General features: G+C 43.9%; 1 long non-coding RNA gene across 1 annotated transcript in view; it reads right to left on the bottom strand.

The window, feature by feature from the left end:
* The window catches only part of LOC122549880 (uncharacterized), a 62308-nt gene extending 53555 nt beyond the window's left edge, over positions 1 to 8753 (bottom strand). The window contains exon 1 of the long non-coding RNA XR_015757194.1: positions 8703 to 8753. This is a non-coding gene — a long non-coding RNA (uncharacterized LOC122549880). The remainder of the gene's footprint in view (positions 1 to 8702) is intronic.
* Positions 8754 to 20898: the final 12145 nt, after the last annotated feature.

The raw sequence follows: 20898 nt of genomic DNA, 5'->3' as shown, positions 1-20898 counted from the left end.
AAATCCCTGGGTTATGTTTAGGGCTTTGTTGAGGTTGTCATGCCAATAGAAGCATTCAATAATTGGCCCCGTTGCTGTTCTCAATGGAGACTAAAATCAAACTGTTTCTATTCTGTAAAGAGTGACAGAAATATTGCTGTACAGACACATGAATTTTTGATTGAATTGCAGTGGGAGGCATCAGTCATAGATCTGCAAGATACCCTTTAAATATATAGAAAATTCAGTGAACAGCCTTAAAAGAGAAAAAAAAAGCCACAAAATCTCAAAGGCAATGACCATAATTAATTCATGATTTAGTAACCAATGAATTATTTATCAAGATGGCCGTTGTTGTTGGAGGTCAATTATCTCAGCTCCAGGACATCTCTGCAGGAGTTCCTCAGGGTAGTGTCCAAGGTCCAACCGTCTTCAGCTACTTCATCAGAAGTGGAGATGTTTTCAAAGTTTTCAGCACCATTCACGATTCCTCCAATACTGAAGTGGTTAATTTCCAAATGCAAAAAGGCCTGAACAAGATCCAGGCTGTGCTGATATGTAGCAAGTAACATATGCCACACAAGTGGAGAGAATCTAACCATTGCTCCTTAATGTTCAATGGCAACATCATTGCTAAACTGCCCACTCTGAACAGCCTATGGGCAACAATTGACCAAAAACTGAACTAGACCAGCTATATAAACACAATGGCTACAAGAGCAGGTCAGAGGCTAGGAATTCTGTAATTCACCCCTTGATTCCACAAAGCCTATCCATCCATCACCACCGTGCCGTGGTGGGCAGCATGGTGGCACAGTGGTTAGCACTGCTGCCTCACAGCGCCAGAGACCCGGGTTCAATTCCTGCCTCAGGCGACTGACAGTGTGGAGTTTGCACGTTCTCCCCGTGTCTGCGTGGGTTTCCTCCGGGTGCTCTGGTTTCCTCCCACAGTCCAAAGATATGCAGGTCAGGTGAATTGGCCATGCCAAATTGCCTGTAGTGTTAGGTAAGGGGTAAATGTAAATGTAGGGGTTGGGGTATGGGTGGGTTGCGCTTTGGCGGGTCAGTGTGGACTTGTTAGGCCGAAGGGCCTGTTTCCACACTGTAATGTAATGTAATCAAATCTAATCTACAAGGCACACATCAAGAGTGTGATGGAATATTCTTGACTGGACTGATTGAATGCAGCCCCAAAAATATTCAAGAAGCTTGAAATGATCACAGACAAAGTATTTCACTTATCTCCCCCACCCTTCAACATTTACTCCTTTCACTACCATTGCACTGTGGTCCCAATGTGTACCATCTACAGCGTGCATTGCAGTGACTCCCGAAGGCTCCTCCAATAACTCTTTCCAAACCTGTGACCTCTTTGACCTATAAGGATAAGGACAGCAGACATATGGGAACACCACCAACTGTAAATTGCCCTCCAAACCCCAGACAATCCTCATTTGGAAATACATCACTGTTCCTCCATTGTCACATGGTCAGGATCCTAGAACCTCTGCCCTAACAGCATTGTGGGTGTCTCTACAGTTCAAAAACTGCAGGGGTTCAAGAAAGTAGCTCACTACCATCTTCCCTGGGCAGTTAACAATGGGCAATAAATGTTGGCTTAGTCAGTGATTCCCACAATCATGTAGGATTAAAACACAAACCTCACAACTGGACATAAGAATCATATTGCACAATGAGTAATACATGCCTATAGAATGAAGGAGTTTGTATCAATTGACAACCCTCGATCACTCTCAGTCCCATGCCACTACATAAGATCTGTACAGTGTGAAAGGAGGCCATTTGGCCCATCAAGCCCCCACTAGTCTTCTGAAGAGCATCCCACCCAGATCCACTCCATCCTTGTAACCCTGTATTTTCCATGGCTAATCTACCTAGCCTGCATGTCCCTGGTTGTGGGCAGCACGGTGGCATAGTGGTTAGCACTGCTGCCTCACAGTGCCAGAGACCCGGGTTCAATTCTCGCCTCAGGCAACTGACTGTGTGGCGTTTGCACATTTTCCTCCGGTTGCACTGGTTTCCTCCCACAGTCAAAAATGTGCAGGTTAGGTGAATTAGCCACGCTAAATTGCCCGTAGTGTTAGGTGAAGGGTAAATGTAGGGGAATGGGTCTGGGTGGGTGCGCTTGGGCGGGTCGGTGTGGACTTGTTGGGCCGAAGGGCCTGTTTCCACACTGTAAGTAAGCTAATCTACTATGGGCAATTTAACATGGCCAATCCACCAAACGTCTTTGAACTGTGGGCAAAAACTAAAGCACCTGGAGGAAACCCATACAGACACAGGAAGAACATGCAAATTCCACACAGGCAATTGCCTGAGGCTGGAATCAATCCTAAGTCCCTGGCACTGTGAGGCAACAGTGCTAACCTCTGAGCCACCATATCACCCCAAAAACATGTATAGTTTCCTATAGAGCTGATAACCCAGCTGGGAACAGGTTAAACGTGACCACGATTTCAATATCTCCAGGGATTAGCTTTTAATTGGAGTTTTTGCCAGAGTTGAATACTGCACTAATACTGTCACACAACCGAAAAGATATTTAACATCTGTTTGGTGATACATTCATATCAGTATAACAGCTTGTTAAAAGGACATCACATTCTTACTATATTAAAATTGTTCAATATCAGTTCCTTAAAGAATGCAAAATAGCTGTATGACAATGACCTAACCATCTTTAGTAGACAAAACAATTCCAGTTATATAAGGAATTTAAATGATGTTCACTGGATTAATAAATAAAATCCTGCATATTTAAGCCTGCTGGACTGAGTATAAATTAAGTTCTGAAAGTTCAAAAGTTAACTCTAAACTTTTCAATTGTCCCACTAAGCCACACAGACTGGAAGATTTATTGTCTTTACTGAATCAAATGGCTCAGCTATTATGGCACTTAATAAGTTAAGATCAACATCCTCATTTTAGAAAGGGGAAATACTTATTAGGTGTAGGTTTATGATGGAATCTGAAGACAATGGTGTTATTCTTCCAAATATTTACTTGGAGAAATCTTCTACTCATCGAACATAGGAAAGCGAACAAACAGTCTGATTGGTCAGATACTGTACAGGGGAGTGCTGAGGAAGCTGGTGGTCAGGCACTCCTGCCTAATATTGCATTTTTAGTTGACTTTGACAAAGGGCAGCCTGGAGATAAGGAATTAGAATGGGACAATAATAGCTCATTAGATGCCACAGATAATGGTGTAGGATGGGCGAGGAAAAACCTTTGCAATCATTGGCTCCTATTGGGTATATCCAAATGGAAGTGTATTCGTGTAGTCCCACTCAGCTGGGCAAAGGTAAAGAGATGTTAGAGGACAATAATATGATTAATCATGTCAAAGCTACTTGCTGATCAAGGATGGTGTGAAGAAATGGTTCACAATAATCAAAATCAAATTACTGTCATCTCAGTGATGTGGCAGGGGCAGAAAACTGATTTAAGAACTTCACATGTAGAACACTGGGAATTCAGGTATAAATGGTTGGCTTTCCCCTTGAATTGGTCTTTCAGCAAATTGTCCTGATCAGTGTAACATGAAAGGTTTTGACAAACTGCGCCTTTTTTCATTTGTACTCAAATTCTGGGAAAGGTGGGCACAGCTTTGGGAAGTGACAAGATGTTTTGGAAGTATGGAGGGGAAAAGGAGGTTTGAGATGGAATGGTAGTTTGTGAGGACAGAGGAATGAAAGGTGACTCTTCGAGGGGACTCGATGAATCTGATGTAAAATTCCTGACCACAGAGAAATGCTGATTGTGTACTCTTACCTTCACTACTTGTGAATTCTGTATCCCTAAAATTTAATCCCAATGTTTTGTCACCCTTTTAATTGCTTTAGTGATCTATGATGCTGTTTCTGTGATTGTTCATTTGGGTCCATAAATCCCTTTGCTCTTACAATACATCCAGAGATGTTGTTTCCTTTTTTATGTGCATCATCTCACATATATTAGCCTTGACATGCCATTGTTACCTAGCCTCCTAGGCTGCAGGCTTTCAGGTTTTCCAATATTGCCTTATATTTTGTAACAGTATTGTCTTTATTTTGTAGTTTGGTGAGTATGCAAAGTTTGATATGGAGTAAGCTATTCTTAAAATTCAAATAATTAATGTAAAATAATAATAAGTTATCTAAACATTGCTCCGTATGAAACATCACTTCCTGCATTCCTCAATATTGAATAACCACATTTACCCCCATTCACTGATTTCCGTTTGTTCTAGGAATTTGTGAAAGCTTGTCCCCTGACTCCTCATACCTCTAAACTTCCTCAGGAGCCTCTAGTGTGTTACCTGATCAACGTTTGTGAGATTATGCCATGTGTTTTCTTTCTGAAGAATCTTCAACAAATTTTATTTGGTGAGTTAAGCATGACATAGACATTTGGAATCCATGCTGCCTTCAGGAGTTCTTCAATTTCTCTTTTCAGATGCTACTAACTTTTGTTATAACCAGGTGAGGAGACTGAATCAGCTCCCCTTCATTTAAACTCCTCAGATAGCAGTGAAAAATATTTTAAATTTCAGCACTCAGCCTTATCACCTTCCAATTAAACATCTCATTGTCAAAAGTAAGGAGCGAATTACAAGGTTTTGTTTAAGTGAAAGGAGGAGGAGTTCCATTACTTAGTAGCTCCTGAGAAAAATAACAAAACATCACATCAAACATGTACACAAGCATAATCTAATACAATAGGAAAAGATGAAGAATAGGGAGTTTTTTAAAAAAGTCCTTAAAGTTCTTGTGTTAGGTTTTAACCTGAGAGTGCAGTTGTTTATTAATATCTTGTTTCCTCAGTAGTGACCAAACTTGTAAGTATCCTTGAGTTTTTTGGTAAATGAGTGTTTTTGAAATAATTCCAGGAAGGCTGGGTCACCCTTTATTTACTCATGTATAGTACTTGATACTGACCCAGCTAGCTCCGAGCTGGCTTCTAGAGTGAACAGAACCTCAGACACTCCTGTTTATATCTGTCAGCCAGAGCTCCCTGATTGGACCAGGTTAACAGCCTCATATTCTATGAGGCCCATCTGGTTGACATTGTTCCAAACACTCCATCCCTCTCCCTCTAAGTCCTTGGATGTAGGCCTGTTCTTTTTCCTGTAGCTTCTCCTGGGGTGTTTTCACACCAGGTCCAGTTCCTCCAACCCTGCCTCAGATATTGCTTGAGTGTACCAGACCAGAGCCCACTTCTTGTGCCTGGAATATCTCGGCCGAAATTCATCTGCTTGTTCAGGCAGTAATGGCATCAATGCTGCAACATCCGCTGTGTCCATCTCATCTTCAGAGGTTTCTTTGATGTTAGATGGAGGGGATAACTCACAGGTTCTGATAGCTTGGTCAGACATTCTGAGGGGCTGGGTATGTTTTGCTGCTGCCCCGTTTGTGAGTTTACAACTTTCATGTGGTCCACATGCTTGTTCAGGACAACCTCTCCTACCTGAACTTTGTACCACACAGGAGCTGACCTCGTGTCAACCATGCCTCTTGCCTATATATGGCTATTCCCATGGCTTCAACAGTAAACTTCATCTCCTGAAGTAGACCGTCTCTCCTGTGTCTGGTATCGGCATCCCTGATGCCATTTCAACCTCCTCCCCCTAAAACTGCACCCTCCTCCCCAAAATGTCCAGGAAGGTCAGGTGGTGCAGAGTCTTCTCCCCATCAACAGCTCTGCTGGTTGCATGAGAGGTCATCCTATAATCAAACAGGAATTGGGCCTGTTTTTGTATTGAGTGAAGCTATAGGCTGTTTCTTTAGGCCTGCCTTCAAAGTTTTGACTACACTTTCTGCCAGACCATTGGTTGATTGATGATGGATGGTGTTGAACTGTGCTTATATGCCAAATGCTATTAAACTTTACGAAACACTCAAATTCCCTGCTGGTAAGTGATGGCCCATTATCTGTGACCAACACCACTCAGGAGTCCATGTGTTGCAAAAAATACTCCCAACTTTTCAAGCATTATCCATGTGTTTGGTGAATAAACTCAATGTACATCCAGCCACTTTAACTGGGCGTCCACAATGACTAAAAACATACAGCCCATGAAAGGGCCTGTATAGTTGACATGCAACCACATCTGAGGTTTACCTGACCACTTCCACATTCAGGAGCTGCTGGCAGTAATTTCTGTCCTTGTTGGCACACTGGGCACCTAGCCCCATCAACACGGCTATGTCTGCATCCAAACCTGGTCACCAGGCATAAGATCATGCCAACATCTTCATTTTGGAAACCCTGAATGACCCTGGTGGAGTTCAGCCAGTATCTGGCAGAGGCCATTGCTCAGGACAATTACTCTTGCTCCCCATAGTAATGTGCCACTTCAGAGATCCCACCTGGCTGACCACAGTCCAATCACTGCAGATGTTGTTTGTTGAGAGGCTGAATCAAGGAGAGAGGAAGTAAGCATTCTAACACTGCTTTTACAAATCCGTTGGTTTTCTGCTCTATCCAAAAGGTTACTGTCTGATATAGTTTCTTTGCATATTCCTATGCCTGGCTTCATTGTTTGTCCCAAGCTGGATAATCTGCAGGCAATATTCATCCCAATATCTGAAACTTTCAGAAAGGTATAAATCAAAATGGAGTGACTGCTTTAAGTCATTGTGTTAATATGGGAATTTCAGTTCAGCCTGGTTCTTGTTTATTGATTTTTTAATGCACCTTGTTAAGTGACCACTTTAGTTAATGATTTTCCTTTTCTTAAAACTTTCCTTTTTATTTTAATCCATGTAAGTTACCCTGGTGATAAAATCAAACAGTGCAAGAAAAAGTCTGATAGTTGATTTCAACCACTATCACTATCACTTTTCTATCAATGTAATTAACTGACTGATCGATTGTTTCCAGGTTTGTTCTATCTTCCTTTTTGTATCTGAGAACAACACCAACTATCTGTTGTCTGGTGCTACTTCCTTTGCTGTGTAACCATAAACTAATACCTCCACAACCTCCTTCTAGCTTTCTTCAGTGTGCCCGGAGGATCTTACCATCCTTTAGTTAAGTTAGTTTTTCTATTGTTTTATTATTAATTATTTCAACGGTATTGATGTTATCTTTATATTCATTGATTATTTTCATATCCTCTTTGAAAATAAAAACAGTACTTATTTACCATCTCTGCTATTTCTCTATCATTACCTATGAGATTGTCTAGCTCAACTTTTAGTGGCTCAATTCTTATATATTTTTTTTCCTTTGTTACATATGTATCAATAGAATACTTTACTAATTTTTATAATCTTGATAAATTCCTTCTGTAAGTTTTTGTTGGCACTTTAATTTTGTTTTTAACTCTGCTCTTAAACTTTTTGTTTTGCTTCCCTTCTGTCTGTCTCTCCTTTAATATTTACATACCTCTTCAGTTGAATTGGGATTGATGTACATCGTGGTTTGGAACTTGCCCTCTTTGGATCTTTCTAAGCTCTGAGTAAGTTGTGCTACACTCTCTTCTTTCTCTCACTATAACTGAGGTGCTGAAATGAACATCTGTACAGCCTCCTCAAACACACCATTTCCAAGCATGTCCTCCAAGTTACCTCATGCCCATGCACAGATGCAAATCTAAGCAAGATATTGTATATTAGGCAGACTTTCTCTATAATGATTCCATTATTTTGCTTTTCAGGTTTCACTAATAAATCGAAAGGCTCATTAGGTAATGGTAATTACCCTGATTATTGGAATTCAATGACAATTATCATTACAGTGTAGAAACAAATAAACCCATTAGCTCTGGTTATATCCTTGTTGTAAGCATTAGACCACAGGCTTCTGTTTGATCAGAGAACACACCAGATCACTGGGACACATAAAAAAGGCCAATGGCTAAGATTCGTATTGTGACAGAGAACCTCCCTTTTATGGCAAAAATAGTGGAAGGTCCCAAAAACATGCCTGATGTTTGCAGAAATGGGTTTGTCATTCATAGAGATGGCTGGCCTTTTGAATGGCCAGTTGTCTCCCCTTCAATATTGTGTCAGTAGTGCCACTTTCTGAAACACAGAGTGCACGGAGCAGACCAGGTTAGCACATGTCCACTACAGGGAATTAATTTTTGATAACCAAAGTAACCTTTTGGAGAGGTGAGGTGTCCCAGTGAATATGATGTCAGGGCACCTTGGATAGAGGGCTATCGGGGGACCATTGGGCCTGTGTCAGATATCCTTCACAAGATTGGCAGGGTTGGGTGGGGGGTGATGGGGGGAGGTGGGGGAGGTGCAGTTAAAAAGTAGACTGCAAAAAGTAGACAAGAATGTACCTAAAAAGTGCATAAACCCATTGGAACTGTCAAAGAATGGTCAAAGCTACCAAGGTGGTGGGTAGGAGGCAAAGGTTGGTAGCGGGTGCAGTAGCATAGAGTTGTTCGGGGGTATTAAGGACAGTAGAGTGTGGATAGAGGGGCAGAAAGACTAAGAGGGGATATGGGGATGAGTAGATGTACATAAGCTGGTATGAAGGCTATGAGGTGGCGTGGGACTGGGATGGTTGGCATGGAGAGTGTTTTGTGGAAAGGATGTGAAGTCTGGAAAGATGATTTTCATATTGTCTTTTTTAATGCACTAATTCAACAAAATGCTAATACACAGATGTAGACCTTGCACCCAGTCTATATCAGCAGCCTCAACTCTTAACTCTTGTCCACCATTCAAAGAACTACACCATCTCAGAACAGATATCCCACCTACCACAGCACTCTTTCCAGTTTGGGTTTGTGGAGCTGGCAAATGTCCTCTCTCTGCCCTCCTGATCTGGAAGTGAAAATATAAGGGTCAATGTGTCTTGTAGTTTTTAAAATATACAGATATAAACCTAATATTGGTGGGTACTCGTGCTTATAAAATTCCTTTCCTTTCCTGTGCGCTGCTGCCATAACTACACTGAGTGTACATATGATGTGATAAATATTAGGCTGGGACCTGGACTTGCTCGGTCCTAGCTTCGTAGCAGAGTTTCCATGGAGTCGGGCAAAAGCCTATTGCTGATGAAGGCAGGGGCATGTGAAGGTGGGTCTCCCTACATTTAGAGTTCTTATGAAAGGACCACAGTGTATACTGATGATGATCCATTTCCTAAGTGCAGACACCATCTGGTAGAGAAAGGACTCAAATGGGAGTTCAGATCATGACATAAACCTGAATCCTAGAAGGGGAGAATGAAGTCAATAATGTTGATTAGATTCCCTACGATATGGAAACAGGCCATTTGGCCCAACAAGTCCACATCGACCCTCCGAAGAGTAACCCACCCAGACTCATTTTCCTCTGGCTAATGCACCTAGCTCAATGGACAATTTGGCATGGCCAATTCACCTGACCTGCGCATCTTTGTATTGTGGGAGAAAACCCAATCAGACACAGGGAGAATGTACAAACTCCAAACAGACAGTCACCCGAGGCAGGAATCGAACCTGGGTCCCTGGCACTGTAAAGCATCAGTGCTAACCACTGAGCCACCATGCCGCGCCAAAATAGCTTCCATCAATCTTGCTGACTTGTATGGATGTATCTTGGGAAATTCAGATAATTCAAATTTAACTCCCAGTGGGCTGACGTTTACAGCATAATAAGTTCCCACTGCACTGATCTATAGGGCAGTCCATCCACAATTCCACAAGGGATTTAATCCTGTGAGTAGCATCCATTGCTTTGAGGTAAGACTCTGCCCTGTCTTTGGAGGAGGTGCCACTTAGACAGCTGCCAGCCAATTAGACAGACAGTGGGCAGCTGCCTGCTGGATTTTACAAGACTTTGTTACCTATAAATCCGTTGGCAGTGGGGTAGGTGTATAACATTCATCCCAATGGCTCTGGCTAAGAGTAATCAAGTAAGACCAGGATTTTGAAAGAGGTGTAAGAGCACGTTAAGGCATTAAAAACACAAAAGATGGATATGTTTGATCATGCAATTGTAAAAATATATATTTATTTAAATTAGGCTCTTATTTTTAGAATTAGGAATTTCATGATTAAGAAAATTAAGGAGTGTTGAAAATCTTCAGTTGAAATTTTTTTTGGAAAGCAACGTGAACAAGCTTTGGGCAAATACCAGTTTGCAGAAGTTCAAGATAAATGTAGACTCTCCGACTGTCATATTAATTATGAAATCCTGTTAAGGATATGATCAATAGATTTCACTGAACACACTTTGAAAAATCCATAGGAAGTTTTAATAGGTGGCAAGGGACCTAACTGCTCATAATATACAGATTATGACCTGACTACTCATCACAATCATTTGAGCAAATTGGTTTGCTGGTAAATCATGTAAACAATAGCAATGCGAAAACGGATTCCCCATTAGTCTGTAATGAGACTGGCAGCTCATCAAACCTAGTTGTGTTTCCTGATCCACCTGTACATATCAGCAGCAATTATCCGAACACTGTAACTGCAGCGTGCATATTTTCCAGAGCTCTCACTTGGTCTTCATGTTGGCAAAACAGACTGCAGTCAGAACATTTGGACACAAGATGTGTTAATTGGGCACAGTGGGAGTGTTTTTCCCTTCCTCAGTTCTCAGTACTGTAGAGCCTAAGGAACCTGTTTCTGATAATCTCCGACATGTCAACACTTCCATCGCATAAATCAAGGGACAAACTCTTCAAAATCAGGAGGTTAAGTATAACAATCAAGATTGCAGTATGTTTCAAAAATAAACCAATAAATACTGGCAGTTGGTTTATAAAGTATATTAGTGACTTACTTTATCCTTAACAGGGTTAGAGCCTTTCACAAAAGCAATTGGGCTGCATCTGGAAATGCTTCTGGGGCAGAAAATGTCCCAGAAATCTTAACCGTCCGTATTAAAGAAGGGCTACCCTTTCACCACAGACGCTGTACCAGCTGCCTTCTTACAAGATGATACCCAACTTCGATGTTTTTGGAGCAGCTAACCACAGAAGACACAATGAAGATTGAATTTTGGAAGCCCACCCAACACTAGGAAGTAAAAACCTTCCTTAAAGATCATGGCTACAACAAAACAGGAACGCAGCGCATCTGTGCAGGGGCCAGTCCTCATTCAATTTCATTCACTCCACATAATTTCAAGAAACAATTGGAGACCTTGGGCCCTGACAACATTCCAGCAATAATGCTGAAAACTTGTGCTCCAGAACTTGTCACATCCTTTGCCAAGCTCCTTTGCAACACTGGCATCTAACTGAAAATATTGAGAATTGCTCAGGTATGAAAATGTGTTGCTGGAAAAGCGCAGCAGGTCAGGCAGCATCCAAGGAGCAGGAGAATCGACGTTTCGGGCATGAGCCCTTCTTCAGGAATGAGGAAAGTGTGTCCAGCAGGCTAAGATAAAAGGTAGGGAGGAGGGACTTGGGGGAGGGGCGTTGGAAATGCGATAGGTGGAAGGAGGTCAAGGTGAGGGTGATAGGCCGGAGTGGGGTAGGGGGCGGAGAGGTCAGGAAAAAGATTGCAGGTTAGGAAGGCGGTGCTGAGTTCGAGGGATTTGACTGAGACAAGGTGGGGGAAGGAGAAATGAGGAAACTGGAGAAATCTGAGTTCATCCCTTGTGGTTGGAGGGTTCCCAGGCGGAAGATGAGGCGCTCTTCCTCCAACGTCGTGTTGCTATGGTCTGGCGATGGAGGAGTCCAAGGACCTGCATGTCCTTGGTGGAGTGGGAGGGGGAGTTGAAGTGTTGAACCATGGGGTGGTTGGGTTGGTTGGTTGGTCCAGGTGTCCCAGAGGTGTTCTCTGAAACATTCCGCAAGTAGGCGGCCATTGCTCAGGTATGAACTGTACACAAAAAGCAGGATAAATCCAACTCAGCCAATTACCACTCTATTAGTCTATTCTCGATGGTCAGTACAGAGATGGAAGGGGGTCATCAGCAACCTGTCATGCAGCACCTGCAAAGGCTCAGCGGCACCCAGTTTGAGTTCCGTCAGGGCCACTCAGCTCCTGACCCTCCTCCCCCTCCGCCCCCCACACACAGCCTTGGTTCGACCATGGCCAAAGGAGCATATCCAGAGGATGAGGTGAGAGGGACAGCCTTTGTTGTCAAGGCAATATTCGACAGATTGGCATCAAAAAGCCTTAAACAAATCAGTGATATCACCATATCACTGGTTGGTGATATGCCTGGCACATAGGGAGATGGCTGAAATGAATGGAAGTTAACCTCAGGAGATCACCACAGGATAGTGTCTGAGGCCCAACCATCTTCCGTTCCTTCATCAATGACCTTCCCTCCATTATCCGAAATGGGAATGCTCACTGATGGTTGCACAATATTCAGCACCATTTGCAACTCCTCAGACACCAAAGCACTCTATGACCTGGAGCAAGATCTGGACAATTTGCAGGTGTGGGCTGATGAGTAGCAAGCAACATTCAGGCCACACAATTGCCAGGCAACAACTATCTCCAACAAGAAAGAAACTTGACATCACCCCATGATGTTCACTGGCATTACCATCACTGAATTCCCCACTAGCGACATCCTGGGAGAAACAGTACTGGACTCACAGTATAATTACTTTCTGGTGACATGAGCAGGTCAGAGGTTAGGAACTTTGCAATGAGTAACTCACCTTCTGACTCCAAAAAGTCTGTCCACCATCTACAAGGCATAAGTCAGCACAAGTCAGTGTGATAGGTTACGCCTTACTTGCCTGGATTGATGCAGGTCCACAACACCATCCAGGACAAAGCAGCCCACTTTAATTGATATCACACCCACAAATATCCACTCTCTCCACCACTGACACTCAGTAGTAGCAGTGTATACTATCTATTAGATGCACTGCAGAAATTCACTAGAGATCCTAAGATAATATCTTTCATACCCATGGCCACTTCCATCTAAAAGGACATGGGCAGCAGATACATGGGAACACCACCACCTGCAAGTTCCCCTCCAAGCCATTCACCATCTTGGCTTGGAAATATATCGTTGTTCCTTCACTGTTCTGGGGTCAAAATCCAGTCATTCCCTCCCTGATGATAACATTGGTTAAAGGCAACTAGTGATGGGCAATAAACGCTGGCACAGCCAGTGTTACTAATGTGCCATTTGTCCCAAGAATGGTTCCAGGAATAAGGAACCTCATGAGGATAGATTGAAGAGGTAGGGGCTGGTCCCCTTAGAGACAAGAGGCTAAGAAGAGATCATGAGTAGGAGGAAATAGGGAGGAACCGTTCCTGCTCATAAAAAGAACAAGAACAGAAGGGATTCAGTGACCTGCAGAAGCAGCAAGGCTGAAATGAGGATTTTGTTTTACTCAGCAAGTAGTTAGGGTATTGAATGCACTGCCTGGAAATGTGGTGGGAACAGGTTCAATTGAAACAGTCAAGAAAGGATTGGATGATTATTTGGTTAGTAAATAATGTCAAGGGTATGGGGAAAAGCAGGAGGCTGTGACTAAGTGATGATGCTGAAAATGTGTTGCTGGAAAAGCGCAGCAGGTCAGGCAGCATCCAAGGAGCAGGAGAATAGACGTTTCAGGCATGAGCCCTCATTCCTGAAGAAGGGCTCATGCCCGAAACGTCGATTCTCCTGCTCCTTGGATGCTGCCTGACCTGCTGCGCTTTTCCAGCAACACATTTTCAGCTCTGATCTCCAGCATCTGCAGCCCTCACTTTCTCCACTAAGTGACGATGCCCATTTAACGAGCCAATGCAGGCATGATGGCACAAATGGCCTTCTGGTGCACCGTAACACTTCCGTGGTTCCTCTGTGAGAAATGATTTCAAAACAAGCTGCTGCGGCCCCATCCTCTGGCATTCCTTCCCTACCCCTTCTCCACCACTCAACTTTGTCTTCCTCCCTTAGGATACTGTTTAAAACCTACCCCTTTAAAATCATCAACCTTACATCATCTGGTGTAATATGGAGCTCAGTCTCTATCATTGTTTTGTTTGGAAGAACACAAATATGAGAAGCAGGAGTTAGATCATTCAGCCCTCCAAGCCCACTCCTCCATTCAATGGGATCATGGCTGGGTTTCTAGATGTAACCTCTTCAGAGATAGTTAAAAGTCACACAACACCAGGTTGTAGTCCAACAGGTCTATTTGGAAGCACTAGCTTTTGGAGTGCTGCTCCTTCATCAGGTGGTTGTCTTGTGGTTATAAGGTTGACAACACCTGATGAAGGAGCAGCGCTCCAAAAGCTAGTGCTTCCAAATAAACCTGTTGGACTATAACCTGGTGTTGTGTGACTTTTAACTTTGTCCACCCCAGTCCAACATCAGCTCCTCCACATCCTGTTTAGAAATGTCATTACACACCTCTGGAGGCTCCTATGAAATACCTGGGACATTTTATTATGTTAAAGATGCTGCACAAAGATGCAGTTTTGTTTTCTTACGTTTAAAAGAACTGTTTTGTGCGCCAGTGCCAAATTCCTATGTCCAGTATTTTAGCAAGCCAGTAAATCCTGCTGAAATTGGGCACAAAGGAATTTGGCGTAAATACATGAACCACAGCATATTAAAAATAATGGACAGTGGAATTTGAATTCATGAGTGTTCTGAGACTTGATGTATCAACATTGTCTTTTTGTGTGATCAAATTGTACCTTCTCTGCATCCTAATACAACCTTCAGCAAATCACAGAGGGGTTGTTGGTCAGTGCCAAGGCATGAGAGAATTTATCTCCTCTGTTAACGATAGGCAACATTATTGCATGTCATACAGTGAATCAGCCTAGTTTGAATCTACATTTACACAGACATTGTCCAGGGCTTGATGCACCAGGCTCAGAGCCTGCTGTGTGTAGTTCCTGGAATTCACTGAGACAGAAGGGGAGAAATTTAAATGACTCTTCAGTGTTACTTGTGCCTGAGTTGCTCTTGAACCAGTTTTCAACGGCCCAGAGCTTTAAAGGGAGAGATGTGAAGGATCTGGCAACAGATGGGCACTTTTCCACTTCAGACTGTGTTCTAATACAGAATGAATATTTTCAGAAAACATTTTGTGACAGCACTAGGAATAATTGTTAAGTATTATTGTATTGATTACATCAACACTGCAAGTCATCATCCCTGATAAATTTACTTCAGAGAATGCTTTCTTACAGGAAAAACAATAGAATACTCTGTACATATTATAACTTAATGATCAGATGTGTTTGTTGGTTTCATTATATCCAGGTTGACGTAAGTGATTTCCTTCTGTCAGAGTGGGGTATGAGTGAATGTACAAATTGAACAGGCCCAGACTGACTAGCTGTTTGTGATGGTAACCCTTCATTTCAGAAGATGATGGTTTGGGTTACAGTGGTCAGCGATCTGGTGTTGCTCAAGAGCATCACTGAGGCATGGCATTTCTTGTGGACAAAGACAGTGGACTGAGAAGGTGCACAATTTGTTGGCCTCAGATTTCTCTGGGCCCTCTTCTTGACTAACTGAGCTTTTTTTGTTTCTGCTTGCCTCTTCTAATTTCCATCCAAGCCACCAGCCTTCAGAAGTCACAGCCTTCAGTAACTATCTCCCGGCTGTTGGTGCCAATGTGCCTGATCTTCCTCCTTGTAGTGGAGGTATGCCTGTTCAGGAAGGTGTGACCAGAGACTATGTATTGTACAGATGTTCTTTGAGTATACACGAACAATCCTTTGAAGAGCATGACTGAACCAGTACAGCTAGCTTTACAATGAGTGTATGCTGATGGAATTAGCACACTCCAGGATCTCTGAGTTGGTGACCTGTTTTCGTTATTCATTCACAGGTTATGGGTATCACAGGCCAGGGCAGTATTCATTGCCCATCCCAAATTGGCCAAAGGGCAGCTGAAAGTCATTCTTGCCATACATTGTTAGAGCTTTATCTGGAGGAGTGCTACTTTTTCTCTAATGCCCCACTGGAACATAACATACTTGAACGTTTCAGCATCAGATGTTGTGAAGCCTTCTAACAATTGTCAACGTTACTTTTTATAAGGAGACAGTGAGGACTGCAGATGCTGGAGATCAGTGTCGAGAGTGTAGTGCTGGAGAAGCACAGCAGATCAGGCAGCATCCGAGGAGCAGGAGAATCGACGTTTCGGAATGCTCTGATGAAGGGCTTATGCCCGAAACGTCAATTCTCCATCTCCTCGGATGCTGCCTGACTTGCTGTGCTTTTCCAGCACTACACTCACTTTCATTTTATGAACCAAAGAGAAAGAAGGAGAAATGAAGCTTCCTGCTTTTGGGACTAAAGAGGGGCTGCTTACCTTTGGAGAAGCAACAAATGTACGATGAATGAATGACATTTTTATCTCACCTGAGATGCAAGAGATGCTGAGGATACGGCCAAGGAACAAAGGTGGAAACTTCAGTCTTTTAGCACTTGTTGTTAGAGGCCCCAACTGTCAAGGGGTACGCTGAGGACCTTGGCTTGATAACTCACAGCTTGGTGTTCTTCTGTACCCTCTCTTAGTTTGGACATGAGGGATTTTCAATGTGTGTTTTTTTCACACCACATAACAGATAGCTGCTGATTGTCCAGCCTAGGTATGTGAAGGTATTAATAATTTCAAGCATCACCTTGTGAATGCTGACAGACAGTTGTATGACATTTGTTTTCCTGATGCCGATGATCAATCATAACACTTCATAAAATGTGAACAAGTTAGTTGACACGGTGTCCTGGAGTCATCCAAGGTCAAGGCATTAACAGTCTATGGATCTGATCATGACCTGACTGCCTGCCTTGAAGGGTGTTCAACTCAATTGAATATTCTCTGGCATTCTTTTCATTTCTTTTCATTTCTTTCCTTTCTCTCTTTTCTTTTCTTTTTTTTATTTTATTCTGTTTTATTTTACTTGCCTCTTATTGAAGAGCTCAGTTGCAGCGATAGCAACAGCCGTGGTGAGTGGGCCCAGTGTGGACTCGAGTGGGCCTAGCGTGGACTCATGTGGACCGAGTTCGGACTCGAGTGGGCCCAGCGTGGACCTATGTGGACCCAGGGTGGATCCATGTGGTCTCAGTGCAGATTCGAGCGGGTCCAGTGTGGACTCGTGTGGGCCCAATGCAGACTAGTGTGGGCCCAGCGCAGACTTGTGTGGGCCCAGCGTGGACTCATGTGGACCCAGTGTGGACTCATGTGGACCCAGTGTGGACTCATGTGGGCTCAGCGTGGACCAATGTGGACCCAGTGTGGACTCATGTGGGCCCACTGTGGTCTCGTGTGGGCCCAGTGCTGACTTGTGTGGGCCCAGCGTGGACTCGTGTAGATCCAGTGCGGACTGTGTGAGCCCAATATGGACTCATGTGGGCTCAGTGCGATCTCGTGTGAGCCCAGCGCTGACTTGTGTGGGCCCAGCACCATCTCATGTGAGCCCAGTGCAGACTCACGGTAGTGGTATAGCACGCAAATTTGAATTCCCGGTGACTTCTCCATCAAGGTTGCTGCGGTGGAGGCGAGTTTGGGTTCCCTGAAGCGTCAAGGCGGCAATGCTGGAGGCAGGTTTGGGCCCAATATGAGACTTGGCAGCACAGGCAGTGGCTGTATCGGCGATGAGGACCTGAAGTGGAGTTATGGCAACGGTGGAGTAAAGTTTGGGCTGGTGCGGTACCCAGCAGCATGAGTGGCAGTGAATTGGCGAGGTCTGCCGAGGGCCCATAGTGGCGAGGGCATTGGTGGAGGCAAGATGGCACTCTCGTTCCAGCGGTGGCATTGCGAAGGGGTCTCCAGGCCCATTGGCCATGGCAGAACACTTAATATGAAGGTACTATAAAGTTGAAAACTGTTTTGTTATTTCTTTAGCCTTCTGTCTTTATAGTCTATGTTTTGGTTTATTTTTCTGCACTTTATGATCATGCCGGAGAGTGGCAACACTATCCAACACTTTTCACTGGGTTTTGCAACAAAATACACATGACAATAAGTAAATCAAATAAAAAAAAAGGCAGAGTTAAATTGAATTTATGAAAATGCACTGAGTATGGTGAACACAACTGGGGAACTGGAAGCAGTATTTGCTGTAGGGGGATGTGACATAGTAGCCATTGACAGAAATGTGGCTCAAGCCAGACCGGGACTTGATGCTTAACATGCTGGATCATAAGGTTTTTAGTTAAACAGAGTTGGTTAAAAAAGGAGGCGGTGTAGCGATCTCGGTCAAAGATAGTATCATTGCCCTCGAACAAGATGCACTTCCTGAATTAGAATCTATATGGTTGGAGGCGAGAAACAGGAAGGGAGTGGTGACCTTGCTGGAAAATTAGTACGGGCAAACATGAGGAGGAAGTAGAAGAGAGGATTATGAAAGTCTGCTAGACAGGTTGGGTACAATAGTTGGTGATTTCAATTACTATAGGGTAGACCAGGAAAAAGGTAGAGTGTATGGCATGATTCAGTAGAAATTTCTGCAATGTGAGCAGGAGAACCTTCTGGAACTGTATATTTCCAATCCTTTGTTTAGATCAGAGTAGTGCTGGAAAAACACAGCAGGTCAGGCAGCATCCGAGGAGCAGGAAAATCAACATTTCGGGCAAAAGCCCTGCATCAGGAATAGAGGCAGGAAGCCTCCAGGGTGGAGAGATAAATGGAAGTGGGGGGGGGGGGGGGGGGGGGGCGGTGTGGAGGTTTAGGGGACTGGGGCTGGGGAGAAGGTAGCAAAGATGAATGGGGGTGGGGATGGAGGTGATAGGTCAGAGAGGAGGGTGGGCAAGGTAGCAAAGAGTACAATCAGTGAATGGGGGTGTGGATGAAGGTGACAGGTCAGAGGGGAAGATGGAGTGGATAGGTGGAAAGGAAGATAGGCAGGCAGGACAGGTCATGGGGATGGTGTTGAGCTGGAAGGTTGGAACTGGGGTAAGGTAGGGGGAAGGGAAATGAGGAAACTGGTGAAGTCCACATTGATGCCCTGGGGTTGAAGTGTTCTGAGGCGGAAGATGATGTGCTCTTCCTCTAGGCGTCGGGTGATGAGGGAGCGGCAGTGGAGGAGGCTCAGGACCTGCATGTTCTCGGCAGAGTGGGAGAGGGAGTTGAAATGTTGGGCCATGGGGCGGTGGGGTTGATTAGTGCGGGTGTCCCAGAGATGTTCCCTGAAGCGCACTGCTAGGAGGTGTCCAGTCTCCCCAATGAAGAGGAATCTGCATTGGGAGCAATGGATACATTGAATGATATTGGTGGATGTGCAGGTAAAACCTTGATGGATGTGGAAGGCTCCTTTGGGGCCTTGGGTGGTGGTGAGGGAGGAGGTGTGGATGATGCAGGTTTTGCAATTTCTGCGGTGGCAGGGGAAGGTGCCAGGACGGGAGGGTGGTTTGTTGGGGACTGTGGACTTGACCAGGTGGTCATTGGAGGGAACGGTTTTTGCAGAAAGCAGAAAGGGGTGGGGAGGGAAATATATCCCTGGTGGTGGGGTCTGTTTGGGGGTGGCGGAAATATCGGCGGATGATGTAGTTTATGCGAAGGTTGGTAGGGTGGAAGGTGAGGACCTGGGGGTTCTGTCCTTGTTACAGTTGGAGGGGTGGAGTCTGAGGGCGGAGGTGCGGGATGTGGATGAGATGCGTTGGAGGGCATCTTTAACCTCGTGAGAAGGGAAATTGCGATCTGTGGTGGAACTGGTCCTCCTGGGAGCAGATAGGCGGAGGCGGAGGAATTGGGAATATGGGATGGCATTTTTGCAGGAGTTAGGATGGGAAGAGGTGTAATCTAGGTAGCTGTGGGAGTCGGTGGGTTTGTAAAAAATGTCAATGTCAAGTCGGTCGTCATTAATGGAGATGGCGAGGTCCAAGAAGGGGAGGGAGGTGTCAGAGATGGTCCAGGTAAATTTAAGGTCAGGGTGGAATGTGTTGGTGAAGTTGATGAACTGCTTAACCTCCTCGTGGGAGCACAAGGTGGCACCTTTTGCCTATTTCCAGTCCTAGCAAGGAGGAATCTGTGCTGGATGAGGTTCTAGGAAATGAGACAGGTCATGTGGAAGATGTCAGAGTGGAGGAGCAGTTTGGAAATAGCCACCATAAGATAATAAGATTCAATATTAAGTTGGAAAAGGATAAAATTCTGTCAATTATTATGATCTGGTATTGGAAAAGGGCAAATTTTAGGAGATAAAATGTTGAACTGGGGAAGTTTAATTAGAAATGTACTTTGGTGGATAAAGCAGTGGACACTTGCAAAAAAGGAGATGAATAGGATGCAAGCTAGGTACATACCCCGAGAAATAAATATGGGCTATCCAAAGCTAGAGAACCCTGATTGATTAAGGATATTCATAAGAATATAAGGAAGAAAAAGGACTATGATGTATACCAGGATAGCAGGATAATGAAACCACCAAAATCAGGAAGAATATCTCAAATGCAGGAATAAAGAAGGCTAAGGGGAAGCTTGAGGTAAGGATGGCCCGCTGCACTAAAGCAAATAGCAAAATGTTCTTCAAACATGTTAACAATAAAAGATTAGTTCGGTTAGATTGGGGCCATAAGGAACAAGCAGGGAAAGCTGCTTACGAAAGCAAAGCCTATGGTAGAGGTACTGAGTACTTTGTTTCCATCTTTACCAAATTAAAAAGTGGTGACAATGGCACAGCTGAAAATGTGGGCGTTGAGCAAATGAACAATACAGTGATTGATGAAGATGAGGTGTGAAAGAGGCAGCATTCCAGGCAGAGAATTCATCAGGCCCAAATGGGGTGCATCCTGGATTGCTGAGAAAAGTAAGGAAATAAATTGCAGAGCTAGATAGAAATTTCCCAAGCCTCTCTGGCACAGGATTAGTCCCAGGGGACTGGAGAATTGGAAATGTGACACCAATGTTTAAGAAACGAACAAAAGAATTTACAGACCTGTCTGCTTGACATCAACAGTGGGAAAACTGATGGAAGTTATAATATGGGATAAGGTAAATATACATATTGTAAAAAATAAGTTAATTCTAGACATTCAACACGGCTTTGGCAGGTCACACCTGACAAATTTAACTGAGTTCTTTGTC

Source organism: Chiloscyllium plagiosum, unplaced genomic scaffold (genome assembly GCF_037043375.1).
Source record: "Chiloscyllium plagiosum isolate Xiang-an unplaced genomic scaffold, Cpla_swu_hap1 HiC_scaffold_5, whole genome shotgun sequence".
Classification (NCBI taxonomy): domain Eukaryota; kingdom Metazoa; phylum Chordata; class Chondrichthyes; order Orectolobiformes; family Hemiscylliidae; genus Chiloscyllium; species Chiloscyllium plagiosum.
The sequence above is the reverse complement of the archived record's forward strand: the minus strand, read 5'-3'. Positions and strand labels throughout refer to the sequence as shown.